The sequence below is a fragment of the Lycium barbarum genome, chromosome 4, assembly GCF_019175385.1.
Source record: "Lycium barbarum isolate Lr01 chromosome 4, ASM1917538v2, whole genome shotgun sequence".
NCBI classification, from domain to species: domain Eukaryota; kingdom Viridiplantae; phylum Streptophyta; class Magnoliopsida; order Solanales; family Solanaceae; genus Lycium; species Lycium barbarum.
In genome coordinates this window covers 59,017,816-59,031,165 of record NC_083340.1, presented here as the reverse complement: position 1 = coordinate 59,031,165, position 13,350 = coordinate 59,017,816, and positions in this window count along the sequence as shown.

The following is a 13,350-nucleotide window of genomic DNA, read 5'->3' as shown; positions in this document are numbered from 1 at the left end:
GCTATTCAAGCTCATCCTAATTCCAGAGCTGTAATGCACTCCCTGTCTCTTCACCAGTCTAGTCTGCCTCGTCCTACGCGACCTCTTATGGTCTCTAACCACTCCGTATACTCTAGTTTCCCTTAGGCTATTCTAGCTTCTTATTTGTCTCTTATGTCTAAATCTGTGGGATTTCTTGCACACTTCCCAGGGGGTCACCCATCCTAATATTTCCCTCACCTTAGCACGCTTAACCTTGAAACTTCGATGAAATCCGGTGCATTAGTACTGATATACTCGCATCCACCTCACCGCATGACCTTCATTGCATGACCTGGAGCAGGTTGAAGTCTTAACAGATTCCAAACATTCTCGTAACGCATCTCTCTCCGAATTAGAGAACGTCTCTTGCTCTTCCGATTTCACCATTACTATTTTGACCTTTTTAGTTCTCAATATTCATCTTTCGCCTGTATATATAGCTACTTTCTGTCCTAGACTTCCAGATTCCTGATGGTAGGGAACGCACCTTCGACGCTATTACCTATAAATACTCGGGTATCAGCCTGTTTGGGTTTCCACTCACCACTCTTATATAATAGTCCACAATAGAACTCTTCTGGTCGACATTCCTTGAATCGCCCAGTAGGCCTTGCTCCTACTAGATCTCGAATGTTATCCATTTTAATCCTTCAAACTGCTAATCGTCTTTCTCGCAATTATTCTTCATGCCATGCCAAATCCATAACTCCTCTAAAACAACGCATCCCACTTATTGTCTATTTACGATATTTCCTTTCCACGCTTCTTCCTGTTAGAAGTACCTAACTAAATAACATGATTTTGAAAAATTCTGACAGAGTCTCCTTCACAATTCTTACTATTCAGAATCTGCATGCAGCAAATACCAACAATGCCTTACAGGGCATATATATATACGACATATTCCAGCCACCCAGAACTTCCAATTTCAGGTAACAGAACAAATATATCAAAACTTACCTCTATGACTTTCCATATCATCACTCACCTTCTTCCGTCGTATGTAAGGCTTACATAAGGAATCACATTTCCTATGACTTGGCTTTATCGCACGATCTAAGACAGAAAGAAGGTCAACAATCCCTAGATGCCCTGTAGCCTCCTGTTTATAAATGTGGCCGGCTTCACACCCATAAACAGGACTCTACTGGACACGACTTTGCAGACAACCCCTAGGACAACCTGCTCTAATACCACTTTGTCACACCCTAACCTTACTAGGGTGTGATGGGCACCCGACCCCATATTCGGAGCCGAGCCAACCCGCTGACTCTTATTACATACATAATCTCTGTGGACTCTTAAATCAAATAGAATGAAATACATAGTAAAGCTTTCAGAATCTATCTTTTTCGTTGTACTCAAATCAAACAAAATCTGTAAACATAACACAGAATGACACATCGGCTAGTGGAGCCGCTTACAATACCGACATTCTATACCCACGACTTTGTCTGCAAAGTCTCTAACTTCGAACAAGACATCATAGCATAATACTCTGACCCGGCAACACTCCAGGGCAAATGGAGCTTGCCAACTCCGCTGGAACATCTTCTATAATAGCTTCTATTCATCTGGGTGTACCTGCGCGGCATGAAACGCAGCCCCCGAAGAAAGGGGGTCAGTACGGAATATGCACTTATCATGTAAGGCATGGAATACAGAAAATAGAAACATAACCGGAACAACGGTACAAAAAGTAAGTACATTAGCCAGAATACCAAGGTGCTTATTTTCCAAACGTAAATCATGCATACCGATGTCATATGTCAGAAGAAGTACAGAAAATGAGTAAATCATCCAGAGTACCAAAATACTTACTTTCCAAACACAGATCATGTGTGCCGACATCATTTGTCATCATATACATATTCATATAACAGATCCCGACCCTCTAGTGAGGGACGCAGTAGATGGAGTCATCATGTATACTGACATCATATATCATATACACATATAACAGATCCCGACCCTTTAGTGAGGGACGCGGTGAATGGGGTCATCATATATGCCGGCATCATATATCATATTTGCACATAACAGATCCCGGCCCTTTAGGGAGAGACGCGGTGAATAGTATCATCACATGCAGTCCTGGCCGCCATCCCCATATCATCATATCTGTCACGACCCGACTAGGGGCCGTGACGAGTACCCGATACTTGTACCGAGCACTCCTTATCTATCGTATTACCTTTACCTCTTAGCAAGCCGTGTAAACAGAGCCATATTTTTTTTTTCTGAACCTTAACATTAGCAGCGTCACCGTAAACATAAGTGGTAAGCTTTCCGCTATTGCGTTATACCGGGACGCGACCAATTCAAAATACAATACATCTAACTGTACGTAGCTGACTGTGCATATCTGTCTGCGAGCCTCTAGACATAGTACACCTATATATAGAAAGGGCCGAGTACTATCGTGCCCGAGATTATATATACACAAAATAGTACCACTGAAGTAAGGCTCCGGAACAACTGGAGCGCTGTAGAGTACTGCTGGCAGAGCTCCTAAGGATCAAGCCCACCTGTCTGCTGACCTGCGCGGCATGAAACGTAGCGTCCACAAGAAGGGACATCAGTACGAATAGTGTACCGAGTATGTAAGGCATGGAAAATAATACAAGCAGTAACATAGAGTGCGATTAATAATACCATGGAGTCATAGGACGTATAACGAGGCAAGAAAGCAACCTGTACATGGGAAGGCCCCTTTTTCAGGCCGGCTGTCATGTAGGCTTGTCTTTTCATCTTTGAAACGTTTCTTTTCATAGGCATAGGAATTAACATTTATATATATTACTTATTCTCGTATACAGAAAACAGTACATTTCAGTAACGGTACCTTTTGCTCACATTTACAGACGCCGAATACAATCGGCTCCACCCCCACGGTGTCCCTTATTCTCGTATACAGAAAACAGTACAATTCAGTGAACAGTATCTTTTATTCACATTTACAGACGCCGAATACATCGGCTCTCCCAAGCCCCCTCCCCAACGGTGTCCCAACACATTACATCATATATAGGTAGCATACATTATATATATATATATACAGACGCCGCGTACGGCTCTCCCATATCCCGCGTCCGGGCATCCCGCGTCCAGGATGGAATCCAGCTGAATCAGGTGGTGATATAACAGTGACCCGTCCCCTTTCCCATACACATATACATATACATTTGCTTATCTTTTATACATATACACGTCTCACATACAATTACTTATCTTATTTATATATACATATCCGTACACATATGCCTGTTTTATATACATATATCATATAAGCACACAAGATCCAAGGAAAATCATGTATCCATCGGAGTGACGTAAGGTCGGTGACCTCCGATTACGTTATGGAATGCTAGTTATAGCTTTGTCTCACCTTGAAGGAACAAGTATTTTAAGGCGAGACTATCAACGGAGAATAGTATTACAGTAACCATAGAATAAAATCATGGGCATCATAGATGACCGTCATAGGCTTCGGAGTCAGAGGAAACAAAGATATAGCTAGGAAATATAAATACGATTCAAAAATTAGTGTATCACTTTCATGTTTACATAAGATACTTAGCTTAGTCATCTTAGTCATAGAGTCGTTCCGGTCGTACTTATCAAAGGTACATTCTCTTGTCTAGCATTGTAATTATCATTATCCTCATAGAAACATTCTCGTTAGAGTAGTCATAGTACTTATCATTCGGTAACGAGATTGGGATCAAAAGTCCCCTTTGGATTTACTTCAAGTAAGTCAACTACGACTATAGGAAAATCCGAGAGTAACGGGCCCACCTCGGGCCGGGTGAGGTAGCGTATACGATTTACGTATGTTACGTGTCATAGCGTTACTTGTGAGGGTCTTAGGGTAATCGGGTCCCATTTATACAAGTTCTAAGGGTGTAGGAGGTTTTTCCAACAATTGACACACTTTCTAGTTCAATTCTATTGAACAAAAAGTGGAAAACTTTAGGTGCGGATTCCGGGGAACCGAGTTGTCCCTGAGGCTCGTACCCAACTTATTACAACTAAGACATGCCATAGAAAGAAGGGTGAAGCCTTACATACCTCTTTCCGCTCCTTTTGCTACTCCAAATTCACGTTGCAATCCCGTCAAAATCTGCAAATTGGTCATTTTTACCAAAACTCTCATTAGGACACTTAGAGTTAGAATCTTATGGAAACACTTGGCTACCGAAATTTCGGCAGCATTTCCTCTGTAAATACACCATCCTCAACATTTACCTAGCAAGTTTTCAATCAACAACAACCTGGGAATTCAAACCCGGCCAAACCATCAATATAAATTCAACAATCACACTAGCAATTCACACATTTCATTCAATACACATGATCTCAATTTACCACTTTCTTCAAAACCTTCCGACTTCAATGAACACAATAACAACCTTATAGTATACATTCCAACGACATCATACCAATATCATTATATTTCATACATGCAAGAACATAACATTCCATTTACATAATCTTCTAAAACAAGCTTTCAACTACCAATACTTCATTAAGCTCATTAAGCTTTCCCTTAGTAATCTAGAATCCATAATCAACACAAATTCACTCCTTAACCATTAAATCCTTATTTTTCATCATGGAACTTACCATAACAACAATTACAATACTAAATAAAATTAATTCACCACACCTTTCCATACCCTACACCATTCGGCCAACACACCCCATATACATATTTCCATCGATTTCCATATTTTCTATACGTTACAACAATAACCAACACACAACATAACACAACACAACACACAACACACACACGGCTATACATAGAATATACACCTCACGGCCACCACCTCTATATATTCATGTTCTTCATGAACTCCATTCATTTTCATACACTACAACATGCACAAGCCTCCATAACATAAAAAAATTAAACCTTACCTTTTTCCTCAATTCTCCACTTGACTAGAATCCACAACTTGCATAAAAATGTGTTTTTCTTGATTCAGAGATTACTCCACCTTGCTAGGGACCCCTTGAATTGGTAAGAAGTGATTTTTGAGAAATATTTATCAATTTTCTAGGCAATTTTTGCACTTGGCCGTTGCCTATGGAGAAGTTTCTCCTCACTTCTTGTTCTTTATTTTCTTGAAAATTCTAGAGGGTTCAATGAAAAGATGACTTGGTCATCTTTTTATTTTGACTCATAAAATTCCAAGTGGGCTTAAGCCCACCAAGTAGTGGACGGCCAAATATGGCCCAATGACCAAGCCCATTTTTTTTTGTCTTGCATTTCATACAAATTATTTTCCAACTTTCCAAATTTGCCCTTCGTCTTCCTCCATATTTCCACGAGTCATATTGCAACTTCCCTTTATGCCCTTAACCTTTCTCATTATTTCCACTTCAAAATTTCTCATAAGCAACTCGTATGCTTAACAAAATAAAAATTATGGCCTTGCTTGTTGTCTTCCCGCGATTGTATTGAATTGTACAATTGCATAAAACACGGGATATAACAATATCATCATATACAGATATACATATAACAGATCTCGGCTCTCCCATGAGGGACGCGGTGAACAATGCAGAGGAGGCGCACGATAACAGAACCTGGCTCGGGACGCAGTGAAAGACATACTGAGGCTTGCACGAACAGAGTAGTGCGAAACCATATGCACATAAATCAAGACTCGATAAATACGTACACTTACCGACATTTGAAGGATCATAAACATGTTTCAAGTCAATCCGAGTTAGTATGAAAAAGTAATGGACGTTTTAGTACAGAACCTTCTACGAACGTTTCAGAAGCCATTTTTGGAAAATCAAAGCAACAATCACGTTAGGTACCTTTCAAATATCGTTATGGATCAAATCAAACAGAGCTTTTGGAACCATATGTACGTATCAAATATATCAAAGACTCAACGGAATAATCAAACGTGCTATCCTTTGAAAATCAAGACATTAGTCATCTCCAATATTCTCTCGAATGCCATTCAGAAACATATCAAATAGAACTTCGGACATCATAGATACGCATCAAAACCATATGAAATAGCTTATCGAACTCTTTTAAAAACATATCAAAAGTACATAAGAATCATGAACAGACTCGGAATCCAAGAATAGAGTAACCCCGAGGTGCAAATCATACCTTATTTGGCTCTAGGACATGCCAAAGAGAAAGAAAGGGTAAGCCTTACATACCTTGTCCGCTTCCTAAGCTAATCCGAACTTAAGTCTCGGATTTTCCAAAATCTACAACAATATTAGTGAATACCAAACATTAGCTACCGCTACTTAAAAATCCAATTCTAAACTAACACTTTATCTACAGAAATTTCGGTAGCATTTCCCCTGTAAATACAACCAACGCCGAGAATCCAACTCGGCCAAATTATCAACAACAATCCGAGAATTCAACTCGGCCAAATTATCAACAACAATACCAATAGTATTAACATCATTTCCAATACCAATGTATGCCATAGAACAGCCCACACACTGTTTTCTAAATTTCTCAACCAACCAATTTGCGGTATAACTATTTAGTAATTTTATTTCCGTAGAGAAGCAGAAATCAATACTAATAACATTAATAACAACATCCTACAAGAAATATATATATATATATATATATATATATATATATATATATATATATATATATATATATATATATTTTATCCAAAGTTCTCCTCAAACTCAAACCATAATTCAACAACATCAACAAATGAATTTATATCGCTATTTTCTCCGTTCTAATCCGTTAAAACTTTAAATAAACTAGTTAACAATGAAAAGGGATCGTAATCTTACCCTAAGTGTGCAGCCATCACGTCCATCCTCTTTTTCTTGATTGAGTTTTAGCTCATATTTCTTGGTAGTTTTCGAATTCCAAACTTATAATACCGTTTTTTCCCCTCGAAGTCAGATCACCCGAAAACGTTACTTAAAAATATTTGTTTGGAGGACTTCCACTTCGATTTGGCTCCAGGGTCCTTCTCGAGTTGTGTTTAACTTCGCATATGTACTTCATATAATTTGTCACATGTCCAAAAAAATTCTCGACGTGTGGGCCCCACCTCAGCTTACAAATAATCTGACGTACTAAAATACGGGATAAAACACTATCAACATGAGTTTAAATTATGTAGCAACAACAAAATTGTCAATCAATTTTTTTTTTGAGGAAGCACGTGTCATGCTCATGCTCTGAAAATGCGGTGTATAACATGTAGACAACCCTAGGACGGAACTGCTCTGATACCACTTCTGTCACGACCCAAACCGATGGGCCATGACTAGTGCGCGAGTTGGACACTCGTATACGAACCTGTTAGATATAATCAGACTGATACTAAGGACAATGTGAAAATCTGTAAAAGCATGCTGTAGACTCATAATGCCATATATAAGATTGAACCTGTCTCCTGAGGAGTCACAGTTAACCAAAGACAACAAAATATGCAAGCCGACAAGGTTGCCACTATACACGTGAATATCCAAAACGAACTATATCTGTATAGCTGATCAGACTATATATATACAACCCACATATGTCTACCGACCTCTAAGAGTATGACAAGGCCTATGTCAAAGGAGTTGTACCAAAATGACCCAAGCTCCGGAGTAATGGAGCTCTCCAAGCTGCTGAGCCAAAGTCCTAAGCCGTAGGATCGCCAATCTGAGCACCTGTACCTTCGAGCATGAAACACAGCCCCCGAGGAAAGGGGGTCAGTACGAGCAATGTACCGAGTATGTAAGGCAGAGTTGAAACAATATATCTCGGCTCGGAGGATAGAAGAGTAATAGACTCAATCCGTACCTGTAACCCACTTTGATAAACATGTATGTGCATATGAACTTTTGATGCAGCATGAGAATGTGTATATATATATATATATATAATCATCGTATACCAGCTGATCAGGTGGTTTGTGTATATAATGCCTTAGCCCCTTTCCCTTCCCCATGAAATGATGTCGTGCATGTATGTAAATATGCAAATGCATGAAAATCTTTGAAAACCATCAAAAGACTCCCTTCGGAGCAACATCAACGCAAAACGGGAACTTCTTCCCTTTTTCATTTGTCTCCTTCGAGACTCCAAAATTTAAATGTAAAATGCATAGGAAAGAGGAAACCCTTTGAATGTCCCCTTCAGTAATTAGACAAAATTATGAAATTGCACAACCTATGGATGCCCCTTCGGGACTTAGGAGGTCAAAGATACGAATACTCCTACACTGTCTAGGAATGGAGTCTTTGGAGTTCATTTGTTTGCTGGGTTCGTTTAGATGATAAGGATTTTAATCACTACAATAATCATTACCACTATCATGTCTCACTTTGAATGATCCATTACATAAACTGAGGCCACATGTTATATAGCACGCTCAGACATAAGCTGAGGCCATATGTTATATAGCACGCTCAGACATAAGCTGAGGTCATATCTTATATGGCACACTCAGACATAAGCTGAGGCCATATGTTATATAGCACACTCAGACATAAGCTGAGGCCATATATTATATAGCATGCTTAATCACGTCACGAAATCATCTAGAACCTTAGGCTTGAAAATCTCTAAGATTGTTGTAAGATTCTTCAGAAACTATACACTTCTGGTATTTCTAGGAGTAAAAATATTATGGATGTTAGGTATGGAATCAAAGCATAGGAATCATGCCTTTTAAAGAAAAGGACGAGCCTTAACATACCTGTTCAACCGCTTATGGGCTACGCTTATGTGTCCGAGCTCGCAAGTCTACATTTAAGAGGATTTACAATAACGTTAGCCTCTTCATCGCACACTTGTTCCATGTTTCAAATCAAACTATTTTATATTCTGTCGAAAATCGGGCAGCATCTCCCCTGTTTATATGCCCAGCCCGAATTCTCAATTCAACAACCAACAACATCAATAACAATACAAACATCAACAACATAATTTCCATAATAAAGAATTCCATAGAACAGCCCATATGGTGTTTGTCCCCTATTTCCATCACAAAGCCATTTTATAACAATTTTACAATTCCTTCTCCGTAAATAAACCAAGATTAACTTTAATAGCAAGAGATTCATACCTTTATCTCGATAATAATGCTATATCTTCACTCCTCCACCTTGAACTTAAGCCACAACGCGTTATACACAATTTTGTAGTCACAACTATACGCTGTCTGGACCGGAATTCGGGAATTATACCTGATTTGGGCTCAAAATTTGGTCTTGGGAATTGGGGGGAATTCTCCAGAATTTTGGAGAAGGTTTTAGGATGTTTGATGAGGAAATAAGGGGATAAGCCCCTTTTTATAAGGTTCTGGGGTGTGCCCAGACCGACATAAAAATTGCCCAGCGCGTTCGCGTGGGTCTTGGGCGCGTTCGCGCAGGCTTATTTCGCTACCTGCGCGTTCATTCAGTAAAAAAGTGATAACTCTTAATCTCGATATCGTGTGAGGGCCCATGACCTATGGTTGGAAAGCTAATTCAATTATATACAACTTTTATTCTTGGTGGGTTTCCAAAATGCAAACGTATAATGGCGTTGTGGCCCCTCCAAGTCAAATCATCCGAAAATGTTTCCTTAAATCGTCCTTTTGGAGGGCTTATGCCCATATTTGGCTTAATGTTTCTTCTTAGGAATTGCCCGCCTTTCCATATATTACTCATATATCACTTCATATGTCCTTTATGAAACTCTGGTATGTGGTCCCCATGTAGCTTGCAGCAACGGGGGCTTTTCATCAAGTGCCATATGAACCAATTCACCACATATGGTCTCCAAATGTCATGTATAGGTTATTATTACATTCTTATAATATAACCTTCATCCCGAACCCGAACCTCAAAATTGGTCAGCGCGTTCGCGCTGTTTTGGCCCTGGGCCTTCTGCGCGTTCGCGCCACTCCCTGGCGCGTTCGCGCAGACCATTTTGGTGGTCTACCAGCCCGACTTGTAACGTCCATATCTCCTTACCCGAATATCTTGTTAAGGAGCCGTTTGTTGCGTTGAGAAATGGACTTCATGAACTTCACTCTGGGCTTTGCTTTGTCTCAAAACTCGCCATATTCTAAAAGATATTCCTCTTCCATGTTGGGCCAAAATTGCTCCTCATATTTTCTCCAAAGTCCGACAAACCTAATTTCCTTGATTCACTTGCCCTGCAGTCCTTTCGATACTTCTCATACATGATCTTAAACCCTTATAACAATAGAATAGACGCATATCACTTTAGTGTTCACAATTAAGCAGTTAATACCCACGGGACTCAATGTCTAAACTGCGAGGTGTAACATCCCTTCCCCTTTAGAAACATTCGTCCTCGAATGTTAAACTCTTTGGGGTCCCTAAAGAAATCCCTGCAGAGTTACCTCGATATAATACTACTAACCTGTGACATAGCAAGCTAAAATACGCAATACCACACCAGCCACCATACGTAATAATAACTTTTTGGCCACATATAAATAGTAATTATACTTGTATCGGCATAAGGTAGGTGCTCCACATCCTAGTGCCCAGTCAGAGCGTATATGCGGTTCTGACCACTGTCAGAGCTAGACGCTCCATCTTTACCTCTGCCTCTGCTAATTGATGGCAGAAGTCCTTCCTCTCGACCTAGCACCGAAGGTGATGATGCGACAACCGATCCTATTGTTTGCATCATACCGTCCCTAACTCATTGGGCACTCCCTGGAAAAATGACTAGGATTCCCACAAATATAACATGCATCCCGACGACACGGTCCTGAGTAGTTCTTACCACAAATAGCACACCACGGGGGAGGTGGCATCTACTGTCCTAAGCCCCTCTGCTGCTGGAAACTCGCAGTGGGAGAATTTTGCTCTTGTCCCGAATTAGTAACTCTATCATACTGAGATCCTCGATATTGTGGAGGTGCACTGGCTGTAGGATAAGCTGAGTATCTAGAATACTGTTGCCTCGGACCTCCTCTAAATTTACTAGCAACATCTAAAGATCGGGCCCTCTTATGCTGACCTCTGTCATGATCTCTATCTAGTTGGCGTCCCCTGTGTCGATCCTCTACCCCCTGCGCGTATGCCTGTACCCGAGCAATATCCATACCTGGCTGAAGAGACGCTGCCATACAACCATCAATCTGATAATGGTCAAGTCCCATCACATAACGATGCAATTTATCTACCATATCAGCTACAATAGTCGCCGCATACCTAGCCAACGAATCAAACTCAAGGCTATGCTCTTGAACACTCCTGCCATTCTGTCTTAAATGTAAAAATCTATCAACTCTAGCTCGCCTCATCTCTGGAGGTAGGAAATGGCCAAGGAAAGCCTCCAAGAACTCATCCCATACCGCTGGAGGAGCACCCTCGCCCCTAGATAACTCCCATGACTCATACCAATTAACAGCTACATCCCGCAATCAATACGTGGCTAACTCAATAGACTCAGTCTCAGAAGCCTTTATTATCCTCAATGTACGCTGCATCTTCCGAATGAACTCCTGCGGGTCATCCTCGGGCTTTGACCCGAAAAACTCTAGAGGATCACAAGTCAAGAAGTCACGGACCCTCATGCTATCAGACCTATCTGTATAGTACACTCCTGGTCAATGCTTGCGAGCCTGCCCAGCCACTATTCTGGTCAGTAACTGAACTACATCTCTCATGGCCCTATTCTCTTCCCCTGGCTGAGGAGCTGGAGGCTTAGGTACAACGACCTCAGGAGCAGGCGGCGGCGCTACCCCCTGAACTGGAGTTGTTGCTGCTCCAAGCTCCTCTGGAAGTGGCGGTGTAGCAGAGCTCGCTGACTGCACCACATTCTCAGGCATAAACTGGGCATGGGAACCTAGTAACTCTCCGAGTCTGACTAGTATCTCCTGCTACTGATTTACCCTTCTAGGCAGCTGTCGCTTCCTGTCGAGGCATAACTGGAAACACAGTAATTCGTTAGAGAGGGATTATCCTGATAACATAGATTTATCGCTTGATCTGCAGTAAGAAGGAAAGATAACATCCTAAATGTCCTGTAGCTTCCTGTTTATAGATGTGGTGAACAACACACCGATAAACAAGACTCTACCAGAAACGGTCTGTAGACAACCCTAGGACGGAACTGCTCTGATACCACTTCTGTCACGACCCAAACCAATGGGCCATGACTAGTGCCCGAGTTGGACACTCGTATGCGAACCTGTTAGATATAATCAGACTGATACTAAGGGCAATTTGAAAATATGTAAAAGCATGTTGTAGACTCATAATGCCATATATCAGAATGAACCTGTCTCCTCAGGAGTCACAGTTAACCAAACATAACAAAATATGCAAGCCGACAAGGCTGCCACTATACACGTTAATATCCAAAATGAACTACATCTGTATAGCTGACCAGACTATATATATACAACCCACATATGTCTACCGACCTCTAAGAGTATGACAAGGCCTATGTCAATGGATTTGTACCAAAATGACCCAAGCTCCGGAGTAATGGAGCTTTCCAAGCAGCTGAGCCAAAGTCCTACGCCGTAGGATCGCCAATCTGAGCACATATACCTGCGGGCATGAAACGCAGCCCCCGAGAAAAGGAGGTCAGTACGAACAATGTACCGAGTATGTAAGGCAGAATTGAAACAATATATCTCGGCTCGGAGGATAGAAGAGTAAAAGACTCAATCCTTACTTATAACCCACTTTGATAAACATGTATGTGCATATGAACTTTTGATGCAGCATGAGTATGTATATATATATATATATATATATAAATATAATGCAGGCCTTCACCTTGCTCGCAGCCCCCTCTGGCATCATAGCATAACAGCCCCTTCGGGCATCATAATCATCGTATACCAGCTGATCAGGTGGTTTGCGTATATAACGCCTTATCCCTTTTCCCTTCCCCATGAAATGATGTCGTGCATATATGTAAATATTAAAATTCATGAAAATCTTTGAAAACAATCAAAAGACTCCCTTCGGAGCAACATTAACGCAAAACGGGAACTTCTTCCCTTTTTCATTTGTCTCCTTCGAGACTCCAAAATTTAAATGTAAAATGCATAGGAAAGAGGAAACCCTTTGAATGTCCCCTTCGGGAATTAGACAATATTATGAAATTGCACAACCTATGGATGCCCCTTCGGGACTTAAGAGGTCAAAGATACGAATACTCCTACACTGTCTAGGAATAGAGTCTTCGGAGTTCGTTTGTTTGTTGGGTTCGTTTAGATGATAAGGATCTTCATCACTACCATAATCATTACCACTATCATGTATCACTTTGAATGATCCATAACATAAACTGATGACATATGTTATATAGCACGCTCAGACATAAGCTGA